General features: G+C 42.1%; 1 long non-coding RNA gene across 3 annotated transcripts in view; it reads left to right on the top strand.

Moving 5' to 3' along the window:
* Positions 1 to 25,084, top strand: part of LOC143435092 (uncharacterized) — a 74,837-nt gene that overhangs the window by 30,351 nt on the left and 19,402 nt on the right. The window contains exon 4 of one of the 3 annotated variants that reach the window (XR_013105079.1): positions 15,799 to 15,904. The exons of the other annotated variants lie outside the window; for them this stretch is intronic. This is a non-coding gene — a long non-coding RNA (uncharacterized LOC143435092). The remainder of the gene's footprint in view (positions 1 to 15,798; positions 15,905 to 25,084) is intronic. 3 annotated transcript variants of the gene reach the window in all.

Here is a 25,084-nt window from a genome sequence, read left to right as displayed (position 1 = left end):
TGCAATGATATCTGTTCTTAATATTAAGGTGTGTTTGTTGGATGCTGCATAACAATGGATCTAGTTTTGGCATCTGTTATGTTTGTCTGTGTCTTTTTATTGGGGAATGGAAACCATTGGTGTTGAGAGTAATCAATGAGCAATTTGGATAATTAATTCCTGTTATTTTGTTGTTGTTGTTGTTGGTGGTGGTGGTGGTGTGTGTGTGTGTTCCCTTCTTTTGTTTTGCTGGTGTGAGATTGTTTCCTGTGTTTTCATGGGTGTAGTTAACCTCCTTAGGTTGGAATTTTCTTTCTATCACCTTCTGCTGGTCAGGATTTGTAGATAGATATTGTTTAAGTCTGATTTTATTATGGAATATCTCATTTTCTTTATCTATGGAGATTGAAAATTTTTGTTGAGTATAGTAGTCTGGGCTGGCATCTGTGGTCTCCTGGAGTCTGCAGCATATCTGTTCAGGCCCTTTTTGTTGTTGTTGTTGTTTGAGACAGGGTTTTTCTGTGTAAACCTGGCTATCCTGGAACTCACTCTGAAGACGAGGCTGGCCTCGAACTCAGAAATCTGCCTGCCTCTGCCTTCTAAGTGCTGGGATTAAAGGTGTGAGCCACCACTTCTGGTCTTAAGTCGTTGTGTCCATGTCTTTCCATTGTGTGTGTTTCCATAGATTTCTTTAAGGGATTTACTTATTTCTGCTTTAAGGACCTCTATCATATTCATAAAAGTGGTTTTAAGGGCTTTTTCTTGTGCTTCAGCTATGTTGGAATATTCAGGGCCTGCTGTGGCAGGGTTACTGGGCTCCAGTGGAGACATACTGTCCTAGCTCTAACTGATTGTGTTTTTATGCTGGTGTCTAGACATCTAGAATTGGGAGGATTGTGATGCTAGGTTCTTATATCTTATCCTTTCTTTGTTGGGTTATGTAGGTCATTTGTTCCTAGTTTTGTTTCCTTGGGTTTTAAGGAGATTGTGGTGGCTGCATGTTGCCTGGTAGGAAATTGTTCTTGGGTGCTGATGGGTGTGACCCCTTGTGGTTCTACATAAAATGTATTTCTGGGTATTGGGAGCTGACATTTAGGAATGGGGATGGACTGTGGTGTGTGTGTGGGTCCACATGTGTGAGGAAAGCCTTGGTTACAGCAGGCTCTGTGTCATGCCCTGGGACTGGAACCAGAGAATGAGGAGAGGTCATTGCAGTCTGCTACAGAGCTGGGAATGAGACTGGGGGATTGACGGAAAGATGGAGAGCTGCAGTTAGCCTGCTTGCTTTCCTGGTCAGAGTGGCCTGTGGGTTCCAAGGGCATGCCTGCTAGAGTTGGTGGCTGGAGTAAAGCAATTAGTTGGTGGAAGGAGGTTAGCAAGGGTAGATTTGTGGCACCCATTAGAGACGGTGGCAGAGTAGAAGGGAGGCTGCTGCAGAAGGTCGATACAGAGCTGGAAATGGGACTGGAGGGTTGGATTTGAGGGAACAGAGGGTGAGGTGAAGATCTGTAGTTAACCTTCCTGCTTCCCAGGCAGGAGTGACTGTGGGTTCCCAGGAAGTACCTGCTAAAGTTGGGGGCTGGGCTAAAACAATGAGTGGGGGAGAGCGGTTAGGAGGAGAAGATCTTTGTAATCTGCTGGAGAGGGGGGTGGTGGTGGGGTTGGGGGATGGGGGCGTGTGGGGTGTGTGTGTGGGTGGGGTGTGGGGTGAGGGGTGGGGAAATGAGGCTTAGGCAGGTGGTCTGCTGCAGAGGAAGGGATAGGACTGGAGGAGGGGTGGGGATACTGGAAGTTCTGCAGTTAGCCTACCTGTTTCCTTGGTCAGAGTGCCATTACTTAATGAACCAGTTCAATAGATTTCTAAACTGTGCATGTACATTTTTCTATATAAATGCTTTGTAAGAACCTTTCAGGTAAAATAATCAATCATATTAATTACATACAGATATATTAATATCTCTTGGTTTTTTTATTCTAAAAGTTATATATGGTGTGATGAGATGGCTCAGTGGGCAAAGGTTCTTGCCATCAAGGCTTGCAACCTGAATTCAGTCTCTGGCACCTGCATGATGGGAGGAGAGACTGGACTCTCACAAGTTGTAGCTTCTGACCTCTACACTGTACAGTGGAGTGCTCAAACTCTCCCAACAAAATAAATAATCGTTAAAAAATTAAGAGTTAAATTTGTCAAAAGTTAAGAGGGTATTTAATTTTTAAAAGTTATATGTGTCATAAAATTATATGATTATATATATTATAAAATTGGTTTCATATAATTTTATGATACATAATATTTGTTATATGTAATAGATAATTTATATAAGTTACACAATTAAAATGTATAATATACATACATCATATTTTAGATATAAATTTCTATAGCTAGATAAGTTATAGAATCCATAAAAGTAATGATATTTAAATTATAGATAATATAACGTTTTATTTGTAACAAAAGTATCTGGTGCAATTTGAGAATTTAAGAGGGAAAGTCAGTGATGTTGCTGGTAGGGACTTCTGAGTAAGGAGAATGTTTGCTCTCCATGGAGGACCTGACAGACTAGCCACAGGCATTTCATACTCCTGAGAAGGGTTCCTGAAAACAAAATGCCCACACCCCAACCCAGGAGCAGACAGTGCTATACATAGGGGCAGTCAGGGCTGCTGGTCTCCTTCTTCTCAAGCCAGGATTAAATCAGCAGAGTTGGGGGGCTGAAAGGTCCCTATTAGGAAAGTCAAAAAAGAACCCTACAAATGGATTGTCAACATATGGGTAAATAACAATCTGCTGACTTTGAAAAATTAGTTATAATCCATTTCACATAATGCATTGGGAAGCACAGCAGGCAGCCGCCCATAATGGAAGGATTAGTTTTGGGCCTTAGGGTAGTTATTTAAAATTCATAAGCTGATAGAATGTTACACCCCATATGGACCCAGATTATTCTCATCAGGGAGTTTCCAGGACTCCCTTTCCTCCCACAGAAACTCTGGATGTTCCTAGTACTGGAAAGACAGCTTCCTCATCCATCAGGGCAGCCGCTGGAGATACTTCCCAGCGATAGGTAGGCGGGAGCCCGAAAGTACCTTTTAAGAATTCGAATAGATTTGTAAAACCTCTTAGGTCATTTGTTCCGAGCCTCTGATTTTTTTTTTTTTTTTTTTTTTTTTTTTTTTTTGGTATCTAAGCCACTGTGCAGCTTTCTGTTTCTTGTGCCTATGGCGGGCACCCTGCTAACATCACCCTGGATGCATTGCTCCTTGCGGATTTTAATGGCTTGCCAGCATGGAATAAGAGGCTGCCCACGTGGCCGTCATCACTTAGAGTCCTTCCCTGTTTGCTCCCGCCTGCCTGCTTCAATTTGAACCATTTCCTGCATCTGTCTGCCTTGCTTTTTATCTTGTCACTGCCTCCCTCTCCTAGTTGCCTGTCCTTGCAGGGTTCTTTTTGACTTTCAGCCCCCAAATCTGCTGATCTAATCCTGGCTTGAGAAGGAGGAGAGCAGCAGCCCTGGCCGCCCCTATGTACAGAGCTGCCTGCTCCTGGGTTGGGGTGTGGGCGTTTTTTGTTTTCATGAACTGTTCCCCTGAGTGTAAAATGCCTGAACAAAGCCGTGATTTAGCAGGCCTGGAATCACACACTGAGCTCATAGCAACCTGCTCCTACTAGCAACTGGAGGATTAGAAACAGTCCCCCACTAAGTGGCTTTGGGTCAGGTGAAAATGAGAGCAAAGAGTCTGGGTTCACTTTGCTGGGAATGGTACGCTTAATACCCTAAAGGTTGTGTCCCCACCCCCACCCCCCACGGGCCACATGTCACCAAGGATAGATAGCTGTGCATGAAGCCTGACACAAAGTCATCAACCGTCTTTCAAATGTGAGAGATACTTTTTGGCATTTGTTCTTGTACACAAGTATGAACCTTGTAGGTGGCAATGTCATGTTTCGGTGTCAAAAGGTCGGACACACCTGCTTTAGAGTACTGTGGTATTGTCCATCCCTTTATGAGGCAAAGCAAACATCTGTTTCGAGGTTCCTTATTAGTCTTTGTGTTATTCGTAATGCTGATGTTTGAGTTTGCCAGTAAAGCTCATGAATCACCTCCTAGATAATTTTGTAAAACAAAGCTAAAACATGATACAAAGAATCAGACAGAGAGCTGGGGGTGGTGGCACAGGTCTGTAATCCCAGAACACAGGAAAACAAGGCAGCGTGACTGCTAAGAGTCTGAGGCAATCTTGAGTTACATACTGAGTTCAAGGCCAGCCTAAGACTACATAGCAAGAAATTGTCTTGTTAAAAAAAAAAAAAAAGAGTCGGAGAGGAGGCCAGGTACCTACAGTGATAGCTAAATTGGGAGTGTGTAAATTAAAGGAATTATACCTGTCCCCACTTTGCTTCCAAGTTTATGAGACTCAGGCTATGATTTATTTATTTAGCTTTTGCACAACTACTGGGGGATTACTCCTAACGTAATTTTCTATTTTCTAGACTGTCTACTTCCCCAGCTCTGCTCCCCAGGTACTTGCTGTCTGAATCTCCCAACAGTCTGGGGTTGGGGGAATTTCATCAGGGCATGCGCTGCTGGTCCATCACACCTGCTCTGCGTCTTTTTTCTCCTCCATTCTCCTCTTGTTCCTTTCTCCTTCTCTTCGTTGTCTTTACCTGTGACCCCAGCCGGGCAACTGAAAACCCGCCTACCTCTATTCCCTCCAGTAATTGGCTATAGTCACCTTTATTTAACCAATAGTTTTAAATGAGGGATCGAGGTTTGCACAACAAAAGCTGGTGTACTGGAAAAACAAGCTTGGGGCAACAAGATCTTGGGGGTTACAGAGTTTAGCATTTGAATGTGTGGCAGCACCCAAGCAACCCCCAACAAGAGTGTGTTAGATATTTTTGGGAAGGGTAGTTGATTGACTGAGATTTAACTTAATTTGATTTCCTGTAGAACCTCAAGTTAGGGATGGGAAGACAGGGTAAAAAGTTCATCCTCGAGTATGAAGAGTTGAGGAGGAGGTCGGACCGGGAGTGATAGAAAATGCACAAAATAGGCCAAGCACATGTGGACTGTGTGACTTCATCTAGCTGGAAAAGAAGTTCTGAGCAACTCGGTGATCTCAGATGTCTTCTCCCCAGAGAAATGAGCTTTTTTCTTGGAATGGCGAGGCACTGAAAGCTGACTCCACCCTTTGGCTCTTATCTAAACCTGTCCTGTAATATTATCTCTTTGAGACTTTTTTTTTTGTCTCTTCATTATAATAATTATCTTCTTATGTGTCTCACTTACCTTGGGTGTCCACTCATTCTAGATTGCCTGGGACGGTTCTTGTTTTTATGCCTGCTGTGATGGTTTAACCAGGCATAGGTCACTTTTTTACTCTTAGAAATGTCTTACTTTGAATAATTGGAGTTGACAGGGTTGCTCTAGTCTTATTCCAATGAAACTGAATGCACTTGTGTCTATCAGGATGACAACAAGAGAAGGCTAGGTCTACTGGGATTCTGAGGAGTCTTTAAGGAAAGGGATATTTTGAAGATGTGTGGGTTCAGACAAGGGCATCAGAAAGGATGTTGGGATACAAAGCCTGAAAAAGGAAAAGAAGTAATAACATTAGTGGAGCCCAGTAGACAGTAAAGCCCTAGAAGGGGGTACACTAGAGATGCCACAGTCTCGGAAGGTCTTGATCACTGCAGAACTGGCCATGCTCCCAACCTCTCTCTCCTTCCTACCTGTTTATCTCCTATTGTGTTTACTATTGACTGAACCAAAGTCAAATCGGAGGGCAAAAGAATCCTGGTATTGATGATCTGAAGGGAAAGCTTGAAAAAGCCCAGAACATAGACTGAGGTACCCAGGTGTGTTGGCTATATGATATAAACACTAATCACCAAAGGATAGGAATTAAGCCAGACTTAGGGACTATATTCATTACACATGAGAGAGTAAACCCCTAAACTAAAGCTTCAGAGCAGCTGAGCACACATATTAGAGAGGAGCCCAGTAGTGTGCAGTAGTGCTACAGATTCAAGGTGCTAACTGAGTTTGGAAGTAAATAGGCTGCTATTGGCTGGGACAATTTGAAAGATTATAGAAGAGGGGAGGAACCGGATGGCATTGAACGTTGTGCAACTTCTGTGGGTACGGGAGAGGCTGAGCTCTTTTGGGAAAGAGCATGAACAAGAATACAGGTGCCAGTCTGAAACACTGCTTCCCGCCTGACTTCCGGCTTTCTTCTTAGATTTATTTATTTTAATTTTATGTGTGTGGATGTTTTGCCTGCAGGGATGTTCATGTTCCATACAAGTGTAGTGCCACGGGGACTAGAAGAGGATGTTGGATCCTGGAGTTATAGACACTCGTGAGCTTCTGGTTGGGTGCCAGAAACTAAACATGAGCCCTCTGAAAGAGCAACAAGTACTCTTAATTGCTGAGTCATCTCTCCACCTCTCTGCTTAGGAAGGGTCTAACTCAGGAATGTCAAACCTGTGGCCTATTGTGTGTGGCCACATGAGGTTGAGGAGAGCCATGGATGTGGTACAACACAAAATTGTAAACTTAAACATAAATTTCTAGAGGTTTCTTTTGGTTAAGTTGCTTGTGTGATTCTCAAGTGTGAACTTTGTACGTGATGACACTGTTTGCAATTTCAAAACTTTAGACTTGTCCAGAAGCAAGTTAAGTGAGTTCTAAGAGACCTGGGTTGCTAGCAGCCATTTATCCATTTCTTCAGGGTTTATTGAGAGCATTGTCCTGAGATCCCTTGATGTCAAATAAAAGGAGACATGGTTCATTCCCTTGAGGAAAAAGAGTCAGAAAGGGCAGCCAAGGAAGGAAGCAATTATTTTGCCAGGTGAGAGTTGAGGTATGCAAGCTGACATGGGAGCTCCCTGGGACTCATCTGCATGGGACTCAGGAAGGGAGTGCTGCTGGCATGGGGAAATTTTCTGGAGGTGCTAATAAACTCTGGATTCCTAAGGGGACAGGAGCTCCACAATTGCATTTCTGCTCATGTCTGTCTGTCATGCTATATTGTAAAGAAAGAAGGACGGAGTGGTTAGCTCAAAATCAGAGCACCATAAAAACTAGGTAAAGCATGGGGGTGGAGTGGGGATATACACACACACACACAGACACACACACACACACACACACACACACACACCTATATTTGTGAATATGTCCGCTTTTGATCTCAGACCAACTTCATGAGGTTGTAGTTTTATCCCCATTTTATCAATGAGAATAAACCTGAAATGTGCTGATTAGAGTACTTTGTCTAGACCTACAATCTTGACAGGCAAAACAAAGCAACAGTTCCAGGCTGGTTTGACTTCAGCCTGTGGGTTTTCCTAGTATGCTCTGGTACAAGTGGTACACGGTGGTTTAGCTTGAATGCACAAAGTTTGCAATCTGAGGGTACTTCTTAGTTCAAGGGGTTTTCCAGGGCAATATGAGATAGTGGTACATTTTCAAGAACTGAAGAGTCAGGTAAGGGACTTGAAGGGCATTTGGGGGTAGGAGAAGTTATGTTCAAGGGGAGAAGGCCATGAGAGAGTAGAGTATTGGAAGGGTAAGAATTAGCTCTGTGTGGCTGACAGGTCTGAGATGAATGAGAGGCAGGGCTAGAAGCCACAAACAAAGGCTAGATTGGAAGCTTCAAATGTTCCTCCATTTGTGGGTTGGTGAAGGATCAGGAAGGAATTTAAGCAGAGAGTGACATAGCAGCTGAGAATTTTAAGAACCTCATTTGGATGGCATTGTGAACAAGTCAGCCAGGACAAGGCTAACTAGCCTTTGAGAGGCTAGTCAGGGGCTAGCTGCAGCCATGTGGCAGAGGTAGTACAGTGGGAGGAAAGGGGTCACCTTGGGAACTGTAGAGGAGAAACACTAGATGGAGTTGGACACCTGGGTTAGGGGACTAAAATGACACATACTTGGACAGCTAGTTAAGAGATGTCATTCATAAAACAGGGGGCACTGGCAAGGGACCAGTTTATGCATTAGAGGCAGAAACCTCAGAGGCTGATCACCCTGGGCAAAGAAACCCAGCTTAGTTCTTTACCTCATTGGTTTTGCTTAGTTTTTGGGGGGTCTTAGAAAACCACAGTGATCTCAGAGAAAATGATACTTATCAATAGGAGTTCAACATGATTTTAATTTTGGTAAAGGTTATTGTTCCCATTGTAAGATGATATATCTCCATAGAATTAGAATAATACAGACAAGCCCCATTTCAAAATTGTTACCAAAATAATTTTACATTGATAAGAAACATTTCGGTGTATATATGTTGCATGTAATTTTACCCTCTACCCACCTTTGCTCTGGGAAGTGGCCATGCTACCAGCCCCCTCCCAGCTTTCTTGAATCCTTGGATAAAAGACACAGAGATACAGTTGTTCAATTTCACTAGCCTTCTTGGCACAATTGCTAGGTGCTACTATCTCTTGCCTGGAAAAGTGTGCCCTACCAGTTTCTTATCTCAGTCCCTGCCACTTGCCCCTAAACTCCCCTGTAGGAGCAGCCTGTGTGGCCACTCCATTTTGAGACCTCACATGGTTGCCTGTTTCACCTCTCTCCAAAGCATGGCAAACACAATTCTTCCTTGTATCCCTTTCCTGCCTCCAGGGACCTGGAGGTTCCACCTGACTCTTCTGCCTAACAATTAGCCCATGGCTTTCTTTACTGACAGATCAAGAACCAGTTGGGGAACAGGCCCTTAACATCAGAATCGCCCTCTACACCTCACCTTTTCTGTTCAATGAAAATGGAAAAAGCAAACAAAAACAAAAACAAAAACAAAAAACTCTTCTCCAAGACATAAATTGAACAAAACCATAATAATCATGTAAATTATACAATATAATATATAAACATTTAGTCTATCATATTTGTCAATTAGATAAAGTACTCTATTATCATTCCTAACTGACTTATGATTCTATCCCTAGATTATGTTTAGATTTTAGCCTGTAACACCACCTGAAAACCATGTCATCCACTTTATAAACCCTGTCTCTCAATGTTAAACAACTTTAGTTTGACTATAAGACTAAAACTAGTCTTCAACCCCATCAGAAATCTGAGAACAGCTTAAACATTACCTGGGTATATAGGGAACATCAACTATAGCGTCTCAGACTTAAACAATTGTAGAGAGAGCTGACTATCTGGAGAGCCCCACCTGTTCCTCAAAATGTTAGATCATCAGTCTTTAGCCTTCTGGCCCAGGATCAGCTAACAGACTTCCTGCAAAGCAGAATTATTAAGGACTGCGTACCCTGTCTTGGCAGAGCCCACAGTTGACTATTCTGCATAATGTGTCCTTTTTCTGGACAGTATTTTGTCTGCAGATGAAATAGGCAATTTCTGCCATGATAAGCAACCTTACTTGGAGGAAAAGATGTTCAATATCTTCTTTGAACCAAGAAGGGGGTGCTGTCAGGAGCAGATGTGTCTCATTGTCAAATGATTAAATAACATTAAATGTCACATTCTGTGAATTTCTGATGTTTTTGAAGACTATCGATCAATTGATCATATTTTGCAATCTGAACTGTTAAACCTTGACTACTCTTAGCTACTTCTAATCGAAATATATCAAAAACACTCCTTTATAATTAAATTAGAATCTAACACAGCCATGAGTTTGCTATCTGGTCCTTAACTTGTATTGTTTAATTATCTAAAAACAGTTTGTAATAGCAGTTATAGAAGGACTGGGTCTAAGCTTTGTATTCTTAAATGAGTTGTATAGGCACAATGCCTATCTAAGAGTAACAATATTAATCTCAAATTTTATATCAATATAAGAAGTTTATACCAATGAAAACCTTAAATCTGTATCAAAATAAATTCTGTACCAATGGAAAAATTATAACTTCAACTTTGTATCAATTATAAAGATTTCTACCAATTAAGTTTATGGTTACACAACCAATTCCATTTCTTTCCCCCCTGTTCAAAATTATGACTATTCATAAATTATCCCTTAAAATGACAACTTTTCTATAATTTGTAAAATAACTATTACCAGATCCCCAAAACCAGGAAGTTGGGGTGATGACCCTCCATAACTTCTTTTGGCTAAACAGGGGTGACAAAAGATTCTTTAAAGGGGTGTGGAGGGGTAGGAAAATTAGAAAAATTGGTTAGACTTTAAGAAAGCTAACTTTAGCATCTGTTATCTAGTCTCTGTATGTACACACACACACACACACACACACACACACACCCACCCACCCAAGTAAGTTGGGTAATATTTCACTTTGTAACCTTTTGGCTAATATCAAGTATAAAAAGTTGGGTAATATTTTCATAATGAAGTATATTCTATATATCTTTTAAGAAAAATAATAACTCTAGAGGATCAGCCTGGATATTAAAGATTTCTATTTACAAATACACTATATTCTCTTGAACTGTGTTCCTATTGTAGAATATTTAAGTGTTTCCAGTATTTTAAAAAAAAATTTAATTTTCATTCCCATGGATGTGTGTGTCTGTGTATCTGCCCCATGTAGACATACATCCGTGGGGACCAGAAGAGGGCATCAGGTTTCCCTGGAGCCAGAGTTACAGGGGTTGTGGGGCACCTAATGTGAGTGCTAAGAGCTAAACTCATGTTTTCTGGAAGAATAACAAGTGCTTGTAGCCACAGAGCCACCCCTTCTGCCTCATTTCTCATTTTTAACTGTTCTAGTTGACACTGCAATGAAACAATTACAACTTAAATTCCCTAATTATTTGTTGCCTTTTTCATGGTACAGTTTGATTCTTAAGTCAAATTTGGGTATACTTTATAGTTAAAAGATGATTATGCAAATAACGGTTGTTTATAAAGTACTCTGAAAGAAATGTGTGATGTTTTCTTTCATTTGAAGGTATAAGGATGTGTATGATGAAAGGAAGTAATACTAAAGAAAATTAGCATGGCTATTACAAAAGAAGTATGGAAATTGTCTGTGAGTTGAGCCGCTCCATTTTCACCAAGGACAGAGACTACATTTCTTAATGGGATTCCTTTGCTTTAATGACTTTTCCATGCCTCCCAAGGGAGCATAAAAATGTTATCAGCTCTCCAGAATGATTTAGGGATTGATCCACCTTGTAAATAAGTGCAACTGTAGTTAAATCCAACTTTCTGTTTTACTGTGTGCATCTTTTGCATATGTCTTTTAAGCCCTTTCCTTAATTTAGAAGCAACCGTTGGGGAGAGGAAAGGTATTATAGACTATCTTGTTTTGACTGATCAGTGTCCTCTTCTTCATAGTTCTGTAGAGTACACTCTGGGCTAGTATCTGCCCTGTCTGTCCTTGACTCTTCTTTCCAAGAGTCAAGCATTAAAACTCCTATCTCCCCAGCAAAGATGCTCTACATTTCTTCTTTTAAAACAAGATTTATGCATTTATTCTTATGTATATAAGTGTTTTGCCTACTATATGGCTGTGTACCACATGAATCCCCATGGGAAGTTGTGGAGGTTACTCCAGAGGGCATTGGATCCTTGAAGTTAGGAATGGTTGTGAGCTACCTGATGGATACGAGGAATCAAATCTAAGTCTTCTGGAAGAGGAACCAGTGTTCTTAACTGCCCAGCCATCTCTCCAGGCCCCTGCAAATTTCTTGGAAGAAGTGATAAGGTACCTAGCTTGTCTGGGTAAAGTTGCATTTTGATACCAGCAGAAGAAGGATATAGAAGGTCAGTGCCAGGGATAATCTCTAGTATAAAGTAGAACATACAGATTGTCCTAGTGCTTAGGAAAACACCAGCAGCTATGAACTCCAAGACATCTTAGCTAGATGTAGATGTATTTTAGCAGTCTCAACACCTTTATTACAAATATTTTCTTTCTAAAATACTTTTTCTCTAAAATAAAACAAATAGAATGTATAATCTAACCTCACATATGCTTTTAAAGGTCAGTATACTAGGTTCAAGGAGACATTAGAAAAGTGATTTACATCAAACAGGACATAAAATCAGGTACTTGCATTTATGCTTAGAATCACAGTGACTGTGACAACGATGAAGGCAGAGTGTTTATTAGCACAAAACAGCGTTGTGTCAATGACTCAAATTCCATAGCTGAATTGGTGTCACCATCAGAAATATCATTTCCTCTCTGAGTTATGAGTGAGAAATCATTTGCTTTTCCATTCATTTATGTGGTAGCTGCATTCCTAGAAACCTTAATATATCCAATGCCTTTCAAAAATACTTTGGGATTTGTGTATAAATTCAAGTTAGACTCTAGGTTTATGTTATTATAAACATGTTCTTCACCTACACGACAGTTGAGACTTGTCTGTAATCTATGACAGCTCTTTGTTTTCAGGATTACACTGAATATTACTGGACATCTCTAGTGTCCTGACTCTAGCTGGCTATGCATAGTCATTGTTAGAGCCAAACACACACACACACACACACACACACACACACACACAGACACACACACACACAGACACACATATTACTAGTGGTCAGGGGCCACTGATGTTTCCCCATTCACGGCCTCTTTTTCAAAGAATTGAAAATAAGGGAGCATGGGGCTGGAGAAATGGCTGAGTGGTTGAGAGGAGCATTGGCTGTTCTTCCAAGGGACCGGAGTTCAATTCCCAGCACCCACACGGTAGCTCACAACTATCTGTAACTCAAGTTCCAGTGAATCTAATTCCTTCACAGAGACACATTTAGGCCAAAACCAATGCACCTTTTAAAAGAAAGGAAGGAAGAAAAGGAAGAAAGGAAATAAGAGAAAAAAGGAAGAGAAAAGAAAAAAGAAAGAAAAGACAGGAGCATAAAGATTTGCAAAAGAAGGTAATTTTATTTGGAGCAAGGCAATAATACGCATTAGAGAGGGATACACTGTCGAGGTCAGCATTGGGTAACATGAATATGATACTCAGGGGCTCTGGCTTTTGATTCCTTTTTATACAGTCTAAAGGAAGGAGGGGCTATCTATTAGGAGGAGGCACTGCTTAATAAAAGCCACAGTTTGGTGGTTCTCTATTTTGATTTATGGATTAGGTCATACTTTCCAAATGTGCGTATCCTTTCCCACAATGTGTCTGATTTTAATTATATGCATGCCCAGTTATGCATAGGCATAAAATGATTAACAGCATCCTCACTAGCAGATTAATAAAACACACAGTTTGGCTTTGCTTTGCATGCACTCAAAACCAGTCCAAACTAGATTGGCTATTCTGTTGGCCCTGTGATCCCTTCATGCCTGGATAAGAAACTGCCTGCATTTGGCTGTTACCAGGAGTGGAGAAACTTCTACTATTACTTGAACATGAGAGTTTGTATAGCTGTTGCAGCCGGGAAGCCTACAGGTTCTGAACTTGCTGGTTTGGAGAGAGGTGCATGCATAGTTCATGCAAGGGAAGGAAGGAGCCTGCCAGGTGTATTATTAAAAAGGGGGACAAGGGGGAAGTAATGCATAAATCAAATGAAATGGGGTCACAAGCTAAACAAGGTCCTATGTTTGCCTGCCTCAAAATTACAAAATGTCCTCTTAGGAGGATCCTCATCTTTATCTCAATTGCAGGTCTGAGTTAGCAGATATTGATTGTGTTTTAAATATATATATGTTTATTACTGCTTCTTCAGATACACAATATTTGAGTAGAGTCATTTTAGCTGCCAGGTGGGTTTTGTTTGTTTGTTTGTTTGTTTTCTGTCTTTTTATTTTGCCTTTCAGATTTAACAGATTTTGCCCGAGGTTGAGAGAATGGGTCAACCTGAGTTATCTCTTGATTTAAAAAAAAAAAAAATTCTAAAATTGTGCTTTTAAGGACATGCATAATGAAGCTTCTAGTTCTAACCATTTTTAAGTGTATATTTCAGCAGCATTAAATATTCATATTGTTGTGAAACTGGTACTGGTATCTGTCTCCAGAACACTTTCATCTTCGCCACCTGGGTTTTTGAAGAAATCGTGTAGTCTGTTCTACTTGTGATTTTGCTGGGTCTTCTTAGTGGCAGCTATCCCGAGTATTGATCTGTTTCTTAATTCTTATTAGGCCATTACCTGTGGCTTAATTTTTCTCATTTCTGATCAGGTTGGCCACCCTCTGATGTTTGCCTATGTTGACACTTCCTCTGTCCCTAGCCCTGTGATCTCTGTAACTCAAACTACCATGGTGGCAGGCCTGCCAGTCCATAGCGCTGTTGCTGTGGCTGGGACTGAGTAACTCATTGCCTTTTGCCTTTATGGAAAATTCACCTTTCCCCTGAATACATCCTTCATATGCCTTTTGGCCTTTTTTACCTTCTCACCTACAAACTTCCATTTCTGCTTTGTCTGTTTCCCCTGTCTGTGTGGAATCCTATGTTGTTGGGCTGCATATTGGCTGAAGGAGGCGACTTGGCAAGGAGCAGGAACACTGGGCCCCGCATGAGAGAGTGATGAGCACGGTTCTCTTATGTACTGCATGGCTGAATGTGTGAGCTGTCGCTGCTTTAGGCTCCCTTGCCTTTATTTAGGGAAAAAGAGAGAGAGAGAGAGGACTAGAACAGACAAGCACCAGCTTAAAAAATAAAAATATATGTAGACATGAAGAAACTGAATGAACGTATGTTGTAGACATGAGCATGGTGATGTCAAGAAACCCTGCATCTCGGACCCATGATAGCAAGGCCTTCCCTGGTCTGAGCGTGGATGTTGACAGATCCTGCAAGTGTGTCAGTCACAGGTTTGTCCTCCAGGATGACTGCATGGGAGACTGGTCCCCTGCAGAGAGCCTCTGCCCAGAGTTGTCATCCAGCCTCATCCAGCTGTGTTTAATAGAAGAACCGAGTGTGAGTGTTGGGGCTGCTGGTCCATCTCCACCAGAGCACACCGCACTCTCCATCCCAGCTCTTCTGCTTTCCTTTATTACCTGTTACTCTAGGTAAGACAATCCCCAAACAGTGCAGGTCAGGGCACAAGTTTGTGTGCTGCAGACGAGGCTCCATTCAGAACATGTAGGAAGCCCTATCTGTTCTCCCCAACCCCCAGCACTATATTAAACTGGGTATGGCTCCAGAGGAGTGGCCCAGTGGATAAAAACACTTGCTGCACAAACTTGACGACCTGGGTTTGATACCTAGGTCACAACTTAGAAGAAGAGAACATATTCATGACATTGTCTTCTGACCTCTACAGATGTGCCATGGCACACATGCGCCCATACTCTCATCATCACCACCACCACCACCACCACCATCATCATCAATCATCGCACAATTAAAAAAGAAACTGATCATGGTTGTCCCAGGGCTGTAGTCCTAGCACTTGGGAGGTAGATGCAGGAGGATCTGAAATTCAAGGTCATTATTAGCTACATAAAGACTTCCAGGCCAGCCTGGACTCCTTGAGATCCTGTCTCAACAACCACAAAATAAGCCCCTTGCCAAGTCTGTAGATTGATTTTTCCAAGAGACATCATCTAGCTGTAGAATTTTGCAAAGTGTCAAATGTAAGTGAAAAGTCACAAAAAGCATTCGGTACTGCTATGAAGCAACTGCTGTAAAAATACATATAAATACACGCCCTTCATTGATACTCTGAAGCTATGAGGCTGGCTAACATAACTGTGAACACAGGTCTGGTTTGCTTTATTTAGTAGAGATGTGGTGCTCAGTGGTGTTTGTTGAATGGATGATGTCAAAAGTTATGCAGATGCACATTTCGGAAGAACTCAGGGCATGGCAACTCTCAGACAGTAGACCCTGATTTAGAAGGCCTAGGACAGCAATGATGTGTGCAGTGGATTTATAATGGCTGCTATGAGATCATAAGTTTGTTTTATTGTCCTCTAGGGACATTATCTGCAAAAGTCAGCCTGACAGTGATACCTTCCTATGAAAAGAAAGACAACACCCAAAGGAGCTGCAACGGGAGCCCCGAGGAGTCAGATATTATCAGGTATCAAGCAGGCTTTGATGCCATTAAAAAAAAAAAAAAAAACCCTCCAAATGTGTCAGGCTAGGGGTCAGAGGTCACAGCTGAGCCAGAACTAAGCCATTTCAGGCAGTGTGAAAGGCAGAAGGTGTACTGTGTACTTACTGTCTAATGCATTGCATGGTTTCGTGTACTTAAGAATGGCTATTGGTTTTAACATCAATGAGTTTGATTCCATTAAAGACATGAGGGCAAATTCTTAATAAATTATGTTATGGGTATGAATTAAATATTTAAACATGACATGATGTCAGTTAAGTATTTTTAGTCTGCTTTAGAAAAGAAAAATTCTAAGTATGTAAAAAATTTCAAACACAGGCCTTTTAATAAGCATTTTAAAAACATGAAAATCCATGTACATAGAGTGGATATTTTTTTTTAAAGAGTTATTTTATTTTATGTGTATGAGCACACTGTAGCTGTCTTCAGACACACCAGAAGAAGGTATCAGATCCCATTACAGATGGTTGTGAGCCACCATGTGGTTGCTGGGAATTGAACTCAGGACCTCTGGAAGAGCAGTCCGTGCTCTTAACCCCTGAGCCATCTCTCAGCCCCAGGGTGGGTATTCTTTACTTTTGACCCCTTAGGTTCTACCAAAGCTTTGCATGACACCAATAGATCTTGGCTTTATTTAAAACACTGTTACTCTACACCAAGACGTAAGTCCCCATGGTAGTGACACCCCCACTAGATTGTCACATACCCTGTCAGTGACACAGATATTACAACAACAATGACACATTTACAAATGAGAGAAAAAAACAGGAATAACAACAACAAAAAGATATTGCATGTCCTGCCTCCCTCGCCCCTGGCTTGTCTTGTCTGAGGCTGCATATCTAACTGGGTTTCTCTCAGAATTTGCTTGTAGCTTTTTAAGGGACTCTACACAGTCTAAGGATGGCAAACATGGCTTTGGTAGGCCTTGCCTTCCTCCATTCCCTCTGCCTTGTTAAAAACCATTACATTACTTTCTTAAAATTAGCCACCAATATCTATTCCCTTATTTGGCCACTTCCTCTTCCTGAGGCCGACTACCAAGGCCCAGCTATCAAAGTACTGAAGACCAGCAATCTAAAGCTCCCTGTTGTGAGTCACCTAATTAATATGCCCAATTAAAGTTAGACTCCTCATCTTAACACAGGGCTTTTCCTTGTACTTTTATAAACTGAAACTTGCCTCCTCTCTATCCAGAAGCAGTCTTTTATCTTCTGGTACAAATACCCCTTTTCCTGTCCCTTGTTCCCTTCCCTTTCTCCCTCATTCATTCTCTCTCTCTCTCTCTCTCTCTCTCTCTCTCTCTCTCTCTCTCTCTCTCTCTCTCTCTCTCTTTCCAGGGCTTCTCTCTGTAGACCAGGCTGGCCTCGAACTCAGAAATCTACCTGCCTCTGCCTCCCAAGTGCTGGGATTAAAGGCGTGCGCCACCACTGCCGGGCCTCTCCCTCATTCTCTATCTCCTGTCTTTGTCTCTTATTCCCTACCCTTTGTCCTTCTGTGGCAAATAAATCTCCTTTTTGCTGAGAACTTGGTCTTGGTATGTTCTGAGCCGATACTGGTCTCTACAACTTTAGCTCTAGTCCAAGATGAGCTCAGCTGATGTTCTTGAGGCAAACACATGCTGAGAACTCGTTGGAGAGGACACTGACATTTGAGGTGAAGGACGGTCTTTAGACTCCTACCTCTGGGCCAACTTATATGAGATCAACTGTGAGACAAGGATTCGTATTTAAAATCCTAGTCAGCAGCTGGAAAATCTTTATAATTTCAAGTCCCTTTAACTGATTTCTTGGACTTTTCTTTTTCTCTTTTTTAAAGATGTTTCTCCTCCTCCTTCATGTGTACATGATATGTGTGCGCATGCACGTACAGGCACACACAAGCCACAGTGCAGGGATGCAGGTCAAAGGACAGTTTTGGGTGTTGGTTCTTCGCCTTCCATCTTGGCTGAAACAGGGTGTCTTGTTGTTCACCTCTGTCTACCAGTCCTGCTGGCCCCAGAACATCAGGAGATTCTCTTCGTCTCACCTTACATTCACTGTGCCCTGGGATCAGCATAGATGTGTGCCCTTGGCCTTCAGCTTTTTCTGAGTTCTGGTGATCCAGAATGCTTTACCCACTGATCCATCTCCCTAACCCAAGTTTGTTTTTAAAGGCGGAGCCCATGGGCCAGAGAGATGGCGAGACCTGAAACCAAAAATGAAGGTAGAGCCCAAAGTGTTTTTGTAGAAAGGATAAAAATTAACATCTAGCAGGAAAAAAAAAAATAGGTTCTTCTTTAGAAAGTGAAGCTCTGTGCTTCAGAGACTTCAGAGCTGCTGCTGCTGACTGTCATGCTTGGAGTAAGAGCTTTCTGAGAGAAAAGGTCAGTAGCTATTGTCTGAATGTAGGTCACACGCACTGATGTTTAGCACGAATCCTAATGTTTTGGGGGTCTACAAATAAATGCCACTTAGTGTACGATTTCCCTAGAATAGGTATGAAGGTGTCATGATGTCAAGGTAAAAACTCAACCATGTGGCTAAACTAGCAAAGACTGAAGGACTCTGGGAAATATTTCCACTCAGTGACCAGGTGAGACTTACTGGAGCTCCTCGGTATTTTGTGTGACCCACATTCCATTTACTATAGTCTGGGATTCCAAATTCTTTTGTGTCTTATTGTACTCATAACCTGTTTTGATCAAAAATAGCACTTTAAGTGGGTGATGGTGACATACTTCTGGAGAGGCAGAGGCAGAGGCAGAGGCAGAGGCAGGCAAATCTCTTGAGTTTTAGGCCAGCCTGGTCTACAGAGTTGAGTTCCAGGACAGCCAGGGCTACACAGGGGAAACCTTGTTTCAAAAAAGCAAAACCAAAACCAAAACCAAAACCAAAACCAAAACCAAAACCAAAACCAAAAACCAAACCAAACCAAACCAAACCAAACCAAACCAAACCAAACCAAAACCAAAATAAAAATACAATAAAATAAAAAGAAAAAATTAAACATGCATTTTACAACACTTTACCCCTTCTGAACAATATAGGCAGCTTCCTCTTCTGTCCTGCCTTCTTCAGCTGGTACTACTCTGTATATACAAATGAAAACACACTCTAAGGATGTGTTTTGTGTTCTTGAGCAGGTTTTGGTGGGATCCTTTCATCAAATGGCTGATGTAAGTCAGCCTTCACTTTTTTTTAAAACAAACAAACAAACAAACAAACAGTCTCGTCTCAAGATTATTTGTACAACATGGGAGGACAGTGTTTTGCAAGTAGTCGCAGAGAGTGTGTGCAGGAGACCCCAGTCCATCTGTCTTCACATTGGTCTTTTCTAGTAAAGGCCTTGTCCATGGGGCCTGAGCTCCAGCTCCAGCTTTGGCCTTGGTTTGAGCCTTTGGTTGGCAGAGTTTGTGACCTTTACCCATTGTCTTAGGGCTTCTATTCCTGAACAAACATCAGGACCAAGAAGCAAGCTGGGGAGGAAAGGGCTTATTCAGCTTACACTTCCACATTGCTGCTCATCACCAAAGGAAGTCAGGACTGGAACTCAAGCAGGTCAGGAAAGAGGAGCTGATGCAGAGGCTTGCTTCCCCGGGTTTGCTCAGCTTGCTTTCTTATAGAACCCAGGACCACCAGCCCAGGGGTGGCACCATCCACAATGGGCCCTCCCACCCTTGATCACTAATTGAGAAAATGCCTTACAGCTGAATTTCATGGAAGCATTTCAAGGGAGGCTCCTTTCTGTGTGACAACTCCAGCTTGTGTCAAGTTGACACATAAAACCAGGCAGTACACCCACACGTAGCCACATCTGATTCACAAGTTTTGGCTGTGCAAAAGCAAATCAGTTGCTCTTGGCAACCTTGGCAACCTGGGTTGGGCTTCCTTAGGCTCCACGAGGGCCTTGATGGTCTCAGCATGGCATCCACTGCCTTCACATGGCTTACCTGTGTATTCAGTCCTTTGTGCTTCTTAGCAAATGGGAGTTCCTTGGGAGTTTGAGGTTGACTCTCAAGAGAGTCATATCTTTGTGACATTTGTTTTTTTTTTTTTTTTGTGATATTTCTATGCCACTTTCAGGACTAGTTATGTGTGATGTAGTAAAAAAAAAAAAATATCTTGGACTTGGCCATATCTGCATGGTTAACCTGCAGCTCCCTAAGTGTCTGGGATGGAAGGGAAAGAGAAAGCCCTTCATTCTCTTAAACATGTGGAAACATCACCTTCAAGACCATAGGCTTGTGTCCATTAGAAACTATTCTCTTAGAAACTGGGATGTAACAGAATCATTACCAGAGTTTATGTCCCTAGGCATAATGTATTAATTAAAGATTATATTCTTTAGTTAGGGGCATTTGGTCAAATACCAAATAATATATTTGAGGGAAGACATGGCAATATGGGGTTCTAATAAAATAATAAAAAAGCAAAACTGCCCTCTCTCTTCTATAAAATCAACCTGCTGTGTTGGTATTAATTCTGGGACTCTAATGACTGATAAATGTACTCAGACACTATGCAAAAAGTAACTCCACTGTGGCATAGATTTACTCTGAAATGAATATATTGGTGATAATTATCATTAAGCATTTAATTAGGAACAATTTTGCTGTTTTTTATTTTTTGCTTTAACTTAGAAAAACATTCTAAGTAGCTTTTTAGAAGGCTTGGATTTCTTTAAAACATCTGTCTGGGGGAAATTTGGGCTAATTTCTCCTTTATTTTCTTCTTGTGAAAAAAATCCCATTAGTAAGCAAGTGCATTCAAAACTATCCCATTGATCTTATAACTGTGTTTTATAAAAATATCCTTGAGGGTTTCCCTTTTGTCCTACAGGCTGAATGCAGCTGTGGGTGTTTCAGTGGCACACCAGAATGAAGGGGACTGGGAAATTAGGGACAGGCCCCCACCCTACTCCCCAGCCTGTGCTTCCAGTAGTCCAGGAGACATGGGGAAGGGTCTGGCTTGTCTATTTTGCTCTGACCCTATGCCCTGGGAATGCACTGTGAGAAGTGCAGACAGCCGGGAATCTATTTAAGACTATTGTGGAAGTTAACAGTTATAAACGTTCATTTGATGACAAAAATCACAGTTGGCCACTGTTTATAAAAGGCTGTTGGTAATATTCCCTGTACAGCTACTCAATCCAATTTTAAGCTCACTTTGTTTTTCTATTTCCTGAGGCCCGTCTGGCCATACCAGCTCAATGTCATGATAAGGACACAGTGATATTTTGGGCGGAGAACAGTTCAAGTTTCCTGTTTAATTATATTTTCCTTAGCAGTTTTTGGGGTTGAGGGGCACTGCTGGAGACAAAAATCAAGGCAAGCACTGTACCTCCCAACTATGCCCCAGTGCCCTATGGATTTCCCATCAACTCACAGGACATCTGAACACGCCTCCTTCCTCATCTCTTCTACCTGCTTGTCTGTTCACCTCTTATCTCTTTGCCAGTCTTGGAGAGAAATCTGACTCTTACAAGTCGGCAGTATATGGAGTCCTTAGCGTGTGCCAGGCACTGTGTTAACTGCATCTATGTGTCATTACACTGAACCCCTGTGTGATGGTAAGATTCTCAGTCTCGCTTTCCAAGGAAGCAAGCTAAGGTGCAGCATGGTCCGGTAACACTTAGCAGCTTGCACAGATATTAAGTGACGAGCTGAGATTCTATAGCAAGTCTGTCCCATGTGCTAGTCACTGCATGGAATGGTCTTGTCCTGGTCTGTCCTTGGGCATGATCATTGTTTATGATGTTGTATGAGGCTCCTATAGTTTTGATATGAGTCACTTTTTTTGTGGAATTTATGCTTGAGATCTCATGCAATATTCTCTGTATTCAAACAATATTCTTAAAGCCAAATATATATGTATATGTTCATGTATATGTATAAATGTTTTTTGCCTGGAGGTATGTATGTGTACCATGTGCATGCCTGGTACCTGTGGAAGTCAGAAAAAAAGGCTCCCTTTTTTCCAGCTAGAAACTGGAGTTACAGATCGTTGTGAGCTACTGTGTGGATGCTGGGAACTGAACCTGGGTCTTCTGCAAGAGCAAATGCTTCCAACCACTGAGCCATCTCCCCAGCCTCTCACATCCAGTTTGATTGAGCATTTCTTTGCACAAGAAAGTCCACTTGAAACCAGGGATTTCCAGGGAGGTGAAAGCCTTGAAGAACAATTCTGATATGGCTTGCTACCATAATGGGAAACGCTCTGGTTCCTTCCCTTCTATTATCAGTTGGGGTTTGGCCTCTGAGTGCCTCAGAAATTCTCCACCCTCCTTTAGACTCCGAGGGAGTGGCAGCCCAGCCTCATTCTGCTCATAGCATTCTCCCTCTTGGTAACACTCCCTCCCCTGCCAGGACCAAGAGCGGACAGCTGTGGGGCCCCTCTGCATGCGGACTTGCATGTGCACAGACAGAACTTGCTCTCACCCTCTATGGCAAACCCATTGTCTGCATTCCTGAGCTAGACTTTTGGTGGGGAGCAGTTGGATCAGACATTCTGTACCCTGAAATGGGGAGTGGTTTTGAAACGTGCTCTCAATGATTACACTAGAGAGCAAACTTCCAACAGTAACTTCTTTCAGTTTGTGTAGCACAGGTGACTTTCTTATCTGCACACATTGTTCATCTTATTAGTATTCGAAGTGCCCTGACTTTCCAGTTATCATTCACTAGAGACTTAGTGTCTAAATGCATAGAAGTCTACAAAGCGTAAGTGAGAACTAGGCAAGACAGGCCAACTCTGCTTTGTTTTTCTGTTTCCTTGTATCAGATTTTGTTCTTACTGAACGTGGTGGTCCACTCCTTTGATCCTTGCACTTGGAAGGAGATACAGGCAGGCCGATCTCTGTGAGTTTGAGGTCAGCCTGGTATATAAAGTAAGTTTCAGGACAGCGAGGGCCATTACACAAAGAAATCCTGCTTTGGACAAACAACAAAACAAAACAGACTTTGCTCTCTGTTCTGCTCTTTCTAACCTCTGCTTCTCTTTGTTTTTCACCTCAGAATTTAGAACTATGCTGTGTATGGCTGGGAGTCCTTTTAAAATATACCCAGTGATCTAATGTGCACCCTGTGGGACAATTGTGAACACGGGATATAGGCAAGTGTGTGTTCACTGTCCTCGAAGCTCACAGGATCCTCAGCAGTGGTGAACTGGGAAAGCTGATATGAGATACATGATATTCTCCAGTGAACCAGAAAGGCTGATGTGAGGTTATTTTCTCATGAGAACCTTCCAGAATCATGTCACAGTGGCTATAACTTCCACAACACTCCATTCCTCTATTGAAGTCAAATTTTCCCATGTGAGAATTCAAAGAAATGCTATTATGTATACTCTTTTGCAAATCACTCAATACTCAAATAAATGGGGGCAGTGGTGGAGTTCAATGAAGCTAAGTGGTTTTCTTAGTGGCAGCTGCATAGAGGAGCCTTTAAGACCGGGTGCCCGTTTTAATTGTTCACAAGGGGGTCTGTCGAGTGGGGCATTTCCTAGGTCCTTGACCACAGACTGCATTTCTTTTGGTCATAGTAAGTCTATTAATAGCTGCAAGTACAGTGTTCCAACAATTGCAGTGCAGGAACTGAAAGTCTTTGTCAAATGCTTTGAAGGCTCTTGTCAAAAATACACGTTATTACCCAGGAAGGAATGCAATTGACCACCATTATCCAAGAATAAACTGGCTGAACTCAGCTGCCTAGTCTATGTGGCAAGACCGGAGGACAGCTTCCAGCAACCTCTGCTCTAAGTGTGAACCCCTGTCCGGCCATTACTATGTTCCGGCGGCTAATTTCTGACCCCTCCACTCCCCTTTCTGCCTCTGTAACTTGTGAATCTCACAGGGTTGGAAGCAGGGCTCATAGCCGACATAGCCATAGCCACCCTCCCGATAATGCCCTCCAGCAAGACACTGTGAGAAGCCCTGTCTATTGCAGACATTCGTTCTCCAGTTTAAAAGGAAGAAAGTTTCCTTCCAACCTAACTGACACTAATCCTGACCTACATCTTCTCATGGCTTTGTCACTGCTGAAAAATGTGACTGTAATCAAATACAGGTGCTAAATACAGGGCAGGGTGTGAGTTGGAGAAGGAGGTAAAAAAGTACAATGTTTAAGGTTATTGTAGGATAACATTTTCTGGGCAGTTTCTCTCTCTCTCTCTCTCTCTCTCTCTCTCTCTCTCTCTCTCTCTCTCTCTCTCTCTCTCTGTACCTGTGTGTGTACAGAAGGTCAATGTCTTGCATCTTCCTGCAGTGTTCCCCACCTCAGATTTGGAGATAGAATTTCTCAGTGAACTCAACGATCACAGGTTGATTGGTGAGCCCTGGGGACCAACACCCACCTCCCCGGGGCGTGAGTTACAGCCTGTTCCAACACGCCTCATCTGAACATCCTGCTTTAGAGGCAGGCCCTTTGTGAACTGACCTTCTTCCCCACCTCTTCTGGGCAGTTGTAAAGAGGCAGAATCTTGGAGGTAGGGCCTAAGTTTTGTGGAAATCTTTTCAGTTGTCAGTAAAGATGGGAATCTTCATCAGACCTTAAATTACAAAGACAAGCCATCGGGTGTAACTTGGGGCTCTTGGTGATACAGGACATGCTTAGCAACCTTCTGAACGAACAGTCAGAATCGAGTCCTTTAAGATCATTTGGGTGCTGGTCTTATAAAGCACTTTTATGCATCTTATCCAAAACTTGGTTTTCCCCCAAAAGATTTATACTCCAGAGCACTGTTCACAGAGTCTCCCTCACCCCCGTCCTCTCTCACTCCAGTTCCTTCCATTACTGTCTCCTGTAAGTATGGTATACTTGTTACAACCCATGAGCCAAGGGTGATACATTATTTAGATAAAACCCATAGCCTGTAGTCGGGAAGGGGAAGTGGGAAAAAGAGGGTAATAGTGAGAAAATAATGATTAAAATCAATTATAGATGTGTGTTAAACTATCATAATAAAATAGATTATTATGTTTAATTAACATATGCTTAAAATCCATAGTCTTCATTAGGGTTTGCTCTTCTGTATGGGTCTGTGGGTGTTGACAGAGGTGCTTATCAGTGTCCACCATTGTAGTATCATTTGGAATTCTTTCCTTGTCCCACGTACTCAGTGCTTCACTTGTTTATTCATCCCTGAACTGTGATCCACTGACCTT

This window comes from Arvicanthis niloticus, chromosome 19 (assembly GCF_011762505.2).
Source record: "Arvicanthis niloticus isolate mArvNil1 chromosome 19, mArvNil1.pat.X, whole genome shotgun sequence".
In the NCBI taxonomy this organism is placed as follows: domain Eukaryota; kingdom Metazoa; phylum Chordata; class Mammalia; order Rodentia; family Muridae; genus Arvicanthis; species Arvicanthis niloticus.
The sequence above is the reverse complement of the archived record's forward strand: the minus strand, read 5'-3'. Positions and strand labels throughout refer to the sequence as shown.